Source organism: Vicia villosa, unplaced genomic scaffold, assembly GCF_029867415.1.
Source record: "Vicia villosa cultivar HV-30 ecotype Madison, WI unplaced genomic scaffold, Vvil1.0 ctg.003195F_1_1, whole genome shotgun sequence".
Lineage (NCBI taxonomy): Eukaryota > Viridiplantae > Streptophyta > Magnoliopsida > Fabales > Fabaceae > Vicia > Vicia villosa.
Window position 1 is genome coordinate 22,523 of NW_026706137.1, and position 9,282 is coordinate 31,804.

Sequence of the window (9,282 nt, forward strand, 5' to 3'; positions counted from 1 at the left end):
CAGAGTTTTCAATCTTCTATCGGATATTACTGGCACGCACAATTGCTCATGGGCGCCAATAATATGCCTAAAAAGACCTCGTCTGAGCGTAGCATCGCATGACAACAAGCTCAAATTGGTACTTGATCTTGTCTCTGCACTACATCCTAAAAAAGGCTTAGATTGGTTAAAAAGGTTCTAGGCCATTCAGCTTCTACGGACACTCACTATTGAAAGTAATAGCGTTATCACGATGGTTCGTAACAACCTCTACTACCTTCCATGAGGCCTCCACTGATTGGGGTTCCACCATATGACGCTCATGTTAAGGATTGCTCCTGACATGCGACTATTGGTCTTACCACCTCCTATCTCAAGTTACTCACCAAAGTCCGGGTTAGGACTTTATCTCATCACAGAGGAACCATCGAGCACCAAAAAAGAAAATAAAGAAAATAAACATACAAAGCACACAATAATATATACAGATAAAAACACACAGATAAACAAAAATAAGCTTAACACACTTAAAACTGGGTCCCCAGTGAAGTCGCCATTTTTTCTGTAGCGGGGAGAATCTGAGATCTAAGCCATGGAATTGACTCGACTCAATATTTCGTTTGAAATCGCCACCGCGCTTTATTGTTTCCAAAAGAAAAGGGAAAAGAACGAAAAACCCAAAGTTTGTTTTTAAAACAAAAAGAGAACTCAGGTTCGGGTGTTGATTATACAAGGGGAAGGTTTAAAGCACCCCTCATATTTGTGGTATTCCACAGGAACCTTTTTGAAAATCTGTGTCGTGTGTGCTAAAAAAAGGGTTTGTTTTATTTTTAAAATAAGCTCGGCAAGACGTTAAGCCTTGTGCCTACATACCTCCTCGGTGCAATGGAGAAGTCAGAGCTAATGTAGTTCCGCTTAAAGGGAAAACGTTTAAAAACGAATAAACACTTTATCGTCGTCGGAGAGAAATACTCAGCCATTGATCTTGAGCATGAGAACAAATGAGTTCTTTGCATCGCAAATGAAAGAAGGGCTCCAACTCGGATAAAATCAACGAGTGTGCCACTAGCTCTCTCATGCGGAAAAAATCTCATTATATCAATCAATTTCAAAATCGTGGGGTACAACCGCTCGTTCCGACAATTAACAGTGTCTAAACTTTTTGAAGAAAAAGGCCACTAAGGGCAAAAGATATTTTTAAAGAAAAATTTTTAAAAAAAAAAATTTGCAAACATAAGAAGGTTTTTGAAAAAGGGAGAAGATTTTGAAAATTTAAGAATGGGAGGAGATGAAGAGGCTATCCTATTGTGTAAAATAAAAGCTAAGGAAAGAAACGGTCTAACCGAAGAAGAAGCCAACACTTGACATTATGAGTCAAGGTAGAGTTCAAATCCTTCGGACTTATCAATACCAAACCAAAATATTACCACTTGGGGATCCAGAGAGACTTATTATCTTAGCACCACTCTGCATTAAGCACATTAAAATTCTGACGAAAATCGGGCAGAGTAACGGCTGTTTTCGGGTAAAATCCTTATATCAATGCCTTGGAATTAGCCATCAAGGACTTTCAAGGAAATACCTGCATGCACAAACAGACAACAATCCAATGCCAGACAGACAGAATAACATCAGAGTAATAACAGAATAAGGGTCCAGAGGTACTAAGTCCATAAGTCCAAATCTCCATAATGCTCGGGATAGTAACCAATAGTCCGAAAGAGAGCCTTATGTGTTTTTTAGATTTTTTTTGTTTATTAGTATTTTAGAATAAAAGTAAAGTATGGTCCAAGTGGACAAAAAGAAAATAGCGGAAACATAAACATAGTGTCCAAATGGACAAAGAGAAAATAGCGGAATATAAATATGATGAAATGATAAAGTAAAGCAATAAAGCAAAATATAAAGAGCAATATAATAAATTGCGGAAAGTAAAGTCAATTGTTAGATGTTAAAGATAACCATCTTGAAACTTGTCAAGTATGTTATCAAAGTTAGTAATTAAGATCGATGGTGAGTGAAGGATGTTCTCGGATTTAAATTCAATGGACACTTATCAGAAGCTTGATAAAATCATAGCGACTACACGATAAATCTCCATAAGTCTTAAATCAACCTCATACAATTCTCTTCCATATTTGATCTTTTTTATTCGGGACACGAAATATTGCGCTATGTTAAGCAGATTGCCAAGTGATTTATGTAGAAATCACCCTACAACGAGGCCGGTCAAAACTTTATGTGCTAATGCATGCGAGAGAAGTGATATGTAGATCACTCTCCGAAAGCAATACCGCACGAAAAGAAAAATGGTGAGTGATCTAGTCTTTACCAAGAATCCATAAGAATTCTCAAGGTATTAAGACTTTCATCGATCAAAATAAAGAGAAACAAAAGATGGAACCACATTAAAAGCTCCTTTCATCCGTAATTTCAATCACATAATTTTGCGGATTTGGATTCTCATCCTATCGACGCCCTAAGTCCATTGAAATTAGAGAGAAATTAGGCCTCTAATTTGTGATCCAAAGAAAATATCAAAAGAATGGAGTAGAAGAAGAGTTAGAACCAAAAACAAGTCAAAAATAGCAAAAACAAGCATTCTGCCTCACTGGAAATCGATTTACCTCTGTAGGAAATCGATTTCCTGCCTGCAGAATTCAGATCTGGCGCAAAAAACAGAGTGGAAATTGATTTCCCTCTGTAGGAAATCGATTTCCTGCGCGCAGTTTTCAAAAAAACAGCATTATGAACTTTGAAACTTGATTTAGGCAAACATACAAACACCTTATGATCACATATCCATTGTAGCACGAATTTTCCACCAAATCACCATCAAATTGGACCAATATAGCATCAAAGATGCATTGAACACAAGCACAAAAGAATCACATTATGATAGATGAAAAAAGATGAAGAAAATTACCAAATCTTGAACAAAGTTTATATCTACTTCAAGAATCACCAACACAAATCTTGATCTCTCAACAATTGAAGAAAAAAGAGTGAAATGGATGGTGGTTTAGCTCAAAATTTGTGAGGTTCAAGATGTGACTCACAAACTTTATGAAAGAAAAGAGAGCTTTGGTGAATTTGGTAGGGATGAGAAAAGAAATTGCAAGGGGTTTGTTGGCTTTCCAAGCTTGAGAAATGAGAGAGTAGAGACCTCTATTTATAGGATGAGAGCAAGAGTAGTGGCAATTTGGTCATTTTATGTTTGGTAATTAATTTGTGTTTAATTGGTAATTAAATGGCATTTAAATGGTAAAAAATGGTAAAATGAGGTTTAAGTGGGTTTAATGAAGGGATTAATTTTGATGAGGTGGAAAATTGGTAAAATGATCAAATAAAAAAGGTGCCAAAATGATGTCAAGTTTCCCTCCTTATATTTTTTGAATTTTGCGCACAGGAAATCGATTTCCCATAGGGGTAAATCGATTACCACCTTTAATTTTAAAAAAATTGTTTTCTTGCACTGTTTTGATTTTTGCCCGATCTTTTACCTGTAAAACATAAACAAAAGAGACAAAACACATATTTTTTTGTATTTTGGTTAGTATTAAACAAAAAGCTAAAAGTGCTTGATGATTCCCCTCAGAGACAATCACAGTATCAAAGACAAAGCCTCACAATGGTGCTCTTGATTAGTGATTAATATGCAATTGATGTATGATTTTAGGGTCAAAAACTGGGGTATGACATATATGCTGATTAGTGTGGAGATAAGGAAGATCGAGCACAATTGGATATTTCTTTCAAGTATTTGTTGCCCAAATTTTATGGTGTTCGAAGAAACAACCTGTGGCGGCATTATCATTGTGCGAAGCTGAATATATAGCATGATCCTATGCTGCATGTCGAGCAATTTGGATCAGATCAGTACTTGAAGAAATGGAGGCCGAAGTGAAGAAACCTCTTGTGTTGTAAATCGACAACAAGTCAGCCATAAATATGGCAAAGAATCCAGTTCTGCATGGAAGGAGTAAGCATATCGAAGCTAGATTTCACTTCCTAGGGGAAAAGGTAAATCAAGGTGAACTTGAAGTTAGGCATTGCTCGAGTGAAGCACAATTGCCCGACATTTTCACCAAAGTATTGAAGATCGACAAATTCCTAAATTTGAGAAAGAAATTAGGAATAGTTCATATTGACTATTTTTAGAGTTGTTTAACAACTTGGATTATAGGGGGTATGTTGAAATATTATTGAGTACAACAACCTAACAACTTGGATCATACAATATGTTGCTTACGAACAACAACCTAACATTCACGTTATTTCATAATTGATCCATGTTATAAAAATTCGACAAAATTTTACATTAGTTGTCGGCTTCCTAACACAATTCTCTTCTTTTAACATAGACATGATTAACATCGCCTCAAATTCATAAATATTTTTACTAGGTTGTCGGTGAAGGCACTTGGTTAGGTTAGAAGTTGATTCTTCAACCTTGTGTAACACAGTTTCAAAACTTGACATCCAAAATAAAAAATTAACCTTAAGTTTAACAAATAATACCACTTCAATTTTCAAATATGGAATCGATTTGAATAAAACACAAAAATAAATATTATTTTATAAATTTATTCTTTACTTAATTATTACTCCATATAATTAAATTACAACATTAAAAATAATAATTAATGTAATTTAAAACGACAAACAAAAAAACAAAAGTATTCTACAATCTATACTATGAGCTTAAGGATTGAGATAATAATAATAATAATAAAATAATGATAAAAACGTAAACGACACGTTACATGACCCTAATATAAATAAGAGAGTAAACTAAGCCCTACAAAGTATATAGATCAGATCGGAGCGGCGGCTAGACATCAGTGAGGCGGGAATGGGAGATCGGAGCAGTTAGAAGTTGTTGGAATGGGTTCTTTGGAAAGAAATTAAGCTTAGATAGATAGCTTAAAGTTTCTTTCCTATTCCACCCATTCCTATTATTTCTAATTTCTCCTCCCTTTCCCTTCCTTCACTCTACTTTTCCTTAAGTTTCAACTTCTTCATAATTTTCTCCATCTTTTTTTGTTGATCTTAATCTTTGAATAGTTAAATTTCAGATCTGATACTGTTGATGGGTGTTTTCGTTTTTGAGAAAACCAGATCTGAGGTGTGAGCTTATGCTGTGTATGGTCTTCAGATCTATTTTGTTACGGCGAAAATAAGAAGTTTTTTATTCGTACTAATAAAGAGTCACTTTCTAGCTTTTTGATATAAACCTAAAATGGCTTCAAAAATGGCCACTAGTTTTCATGGAACCTAATAGGGATAGTGTATTTTTTTTCTGATTTGTTTTGATGTGTTGTTTTAGGTAGGTGTATGTGCGGTTGACTACTCGCTTTGAAGTATTGGTGTAAAGTACTTTTACCTGAATATGGGTAGATATCCTCTCCATAAATCTTTAAGTCTTAGGTCTGTACTTTTTTAATTGATTATATTTTTATTTTTAAATTAAATAATAGAATTATTATATCGTAAACTTGTTAGGTTTTTGTTTTGTAAAATAATTGTTATATAATAAAAAGTAATTTAAAATGAGAATATTAGAAGATTTCTGTCAATTTTGACTGTGTTTTAACATAAAGATATTCCAGCGAGGATATGAAAATTTTCAATGTTATATTATTTATTTTTAGTTAGATGAATTGATCAAAGACATAAAATTTATAAAATTAAATAGGTAATGTTCTTGCTTACAATAAACTGTAACGCTGTAGTTTATTAAAGATTTTAGAGTGAAAAACCTTTGCAAATGAAAATAGACAATTCATGTCAAATTGCAAATCTAAAGATTTAAAGAGAATTATATAATACTTACGTGTTAGGCAAAAACAAATGAGTGAGGGAATACATTATTTAAAGTTTGAAGTGTCAATTAAGAGTACTAATGAAAGACAAGTTCTGACACCTGTGTTACCAGGTGAAGGTGGATTTGTAGTTTAGTCGGTAATATTTTTAAAATTTTTTCCTTCATCAATATTCATGAGTTTGAGGTGTTGAAGAAGTTTAAGGTCAATATTTAACCTCTTTCTCCTCTTAAGATTGTGGAAGTCATTTGGAAGCCTTCCTTGTGGGATGGGATAAAAATTAATTGTGATAATGCTTTTCTAGGCAATCTGGGTCACTCTGTTTGTGGAGGTATTGCTAGAGACTATGATGGTATGTTCCTTGGAGCCTTTGTTAGTTTTATTGGTGATTCTAACTTTCTCATTGCCGAACTCACCGGTGCTATGTTAGCTATTGAGTTCATCCATGGGAGGGGTTGAAGCAAGATTTGGCTTGAAACTGATTCTTTAGTTGTGGTGCGTGCTTTTTCCCCTCCCTTCATTATGCCTTGGCAACTTCGTACAAGATGGGTCAATTGTGTGAATGTTACATAAATCATTTCTTTTGTGGCTTCTCATATTTTTCGAGAAGAAAATAGTTTTGCAAATTCTCTAGCTTTTAAGTTTATTTTTCATTGAGAGGGTTTTGGTTGAAGTCTCTAGGGTTTTGGTTGAAGTCTCTCCTCTTCTTTGTAACAGTTTCTTTTGATGTGTTTCAATCTTATTAAAAGAAGATTGTTGAAGGTCCCACAATGTTATATATTTTGTATAACTAGCGGAAAACTCGTGCACTCGCACGGGTTCAGGTCTTCGATGCACATTGTTGTAAAAAAAATGGTTGCTATTAAAAAACATTGATTATAAGACAAGAAAATTATTGAAAAAAAATAGTTGTTTTAATAGTTTTTAATAGTTTTAATATTAGGTTTGTTAAAAAAAATATTACTAAATAGTATTATTTTCACATTAAAAAAAAACTGAGTGGTAAGTATAGAAAGTTTTTAACGTTTTTAAAGTTATTAATTAATTGATTTAATATAAATTGAATTAATAGACAGTAATTAATTATGTGTTATTGATGAAAATATAAAAGTATATTGGGCAAGAATAACGACATTCTTACTTTGGTTAAAAAATTTAGGGTTAAATGGCTTTCACCTCCTGCAATAGTAGCGAGATTTGGTTTACCCCCTTTTAAAAAAAAAATTGCATTACCCCTGTAATATTTGGGCACCCCCCTAAACATGTAAAAACCAGGGGGTAAAATCAAAAAAATATATTTTACAGGGGGTAATTTTTCCTCTTAGGGGGCAAAAGACTTACAATTTTAATATTATAGGGGGATAATGCAATTTTTTTTAAAGGGGGTAAACTGAATCTCGCTACTATTGCAGGGGAGTGAAAACCATTTAACCCAAAAATTTATGTACATAACGCCTAATAAGTTTATTGTAGTTTAATATGGGCAACGTTTAACATTCATAGGCTTTTACAATTTGTATAGTAAATAGGGCCAAAAGTGATTTATTTTCTTGGGCCATTAAAGTCATATAAGTTAAAATCCTTGTCCATAAAAATGTTATAAAGAGTTGATATTGTAGAAAGCAAAACGTCATATTTTGTCGATCAAAACGCTAAACCTGTGTGTATCCTCTTCTGGAAAATGTTCGCCGAGTTTGCTGGTTTAAGTCGCAAGAGGTAATTCAAATTCGTTTGAAACATGAATTAATAATATATATAATTGTTTTTAGTATCCAGTAGTTTTACCTAAATTTAGGTTTCAAATAAGTTTAGAATATTGAATATTTCCTTGGATGCATTTCCTTGGATGCATGAATGTTTTTATCGCAGATCCTCAAGTAGCAGCAAGGACTTTCGGACGAGGATGAATAGGAAGAACGAAGATTTTTTCCCCAATCTATTGTGTCAAAGAAAGAGGTGGAAAAAGGCAAAGGTCCGTTAAGTGTCACAAACTACAAATCGCGTTCTGGTGTTGTAGAAGGAAAAACGTTCCAAGGAGTGAAAAATGCTGTTTGCAATGAGAAAGGATATCAGAGAAGGTGTTATATTACCATTTCAAGTGATAGTAGCAGGTAAATCGTTCCTTTAATAGACAGTTTGAGGAATGTAATTTACATTTTGTTTTCCGATAGAAATTGAAAACCTGAATAGTGTAGATGTAAAAGATACATAGAATGCTCTTCGATATATTGAATGGAAATACATTATTTGTGTCTGAACATCTGTTTGTAGACATTTTATTGACGTCTAAAAAAGTTTTTTGTTCAATATTGCTGTTCTAGTTCTGATGACGGAGAAGAGGAACCCAGTGAATTTCAATGGGAGAAGGAAATAGATTTTGGTTTCGTATCAAGCAAGAATGTCATGGTATTAGCTTTGTAATTATATATTTTGGATTAAGTATTTGGTTGTGCTGTATAAATAGAATTAACCCAATGTTTTATATGTTTGTTACAGCATTTTCCCCGACAAGTTACTAAGGAATGGTTGCGTAGGAACCAGAAATCGATATCTCTAGTTAATGGAGACAACCAGGAGACTTACAATGCAGTTATCCGTTGTTCCAAGAGAGACGGGAAGGTTGAATGGAGGGAGAAATATATGTGTAAGGGTTGGTACGAGTATGCAAAGAAAAAGAGGATCCGTAGAAGAGATGTTCTTCGGTTTAGTATTAAGCGCCCTGCTAATAAAGTTGTTGTTACTTTGTTGAAAAGACCAAATGCATGGTGAACGACGGTTGACGGTGGCAGAAAGTGGTCTGTTGTTTCAAGATTATGTAATAGCTAAGACTGATATTCACAGCATATTGTGTGTTATTTTGTAGTTTATATAATGACATTTTGGGTGTAAGTGAAGTAACTTAGATTAATGGAAAGTTGTTTGTATTTTAGAAAGAGCTGCATTATGTTATCTCAGGTTGTTGGTATTATGAAACAATTTTCTGTATCAAAGTCTATTAAGTTATATTATATATAAGTTATATGATATTTACTTTTGCTTGGAAAATAATGTAGTTGTATTCGCTGTAATTCTTGAACACATATTTGAAACTTTCACGTGTAAAGTCTTTAAAAGATGTGTCCAAGAAGAATATACTGTGAAGCCTCTTCAAATAATGGGATAGTATTTGGTGAAAGGATCTTAAAAAAAAGTGGTATAAAAAACAGATACAAACATGTGACAGAAATGCTTTTAAAAATAGGAAGGTTCATAATTTGTTTTAAAAGTCAATATGTTGGACATGAAACATGTGACATATAGTGGTTTAAAAGTCAAAATGTCGGACGTGAAACATGTGACAAATGTTGTTTTAAAATCAGAGTGAACTAAAAAAAAAGGTATTTGTTGCAGCCTGTGATAATTGAAGATTTTTGTCCAATTATGTCCAATTATCATATGAAAAATAGAGTGAAATCAATTTTATGTCAATCAATATTTA

General features: G+C 33.3%; 1 long non-coding RNA gene across 1 annotated transcript; it reads left to right on the plus strand.

Moving 5' to 3' along the window:
• The first annotated feature begins 4,799 nt into the window (after positions 1-4,799).
• Positions 4,800-9,000, plus strand: LOC131640559 (uncharacterized). The gene is made up of 4 exons (XR_009295277.1): positions 4,800-7,520; positions 7,674-7,915; positions 8,126-8,210; positions 8,301-9,000. It is a non-coding gene; the product is annotated as an uncharacterized LOC131640559 (long non-coding RNA).
• The last annotated feature ends 282 nt before the right edge of the window (positions 9,001-9,282 follow it).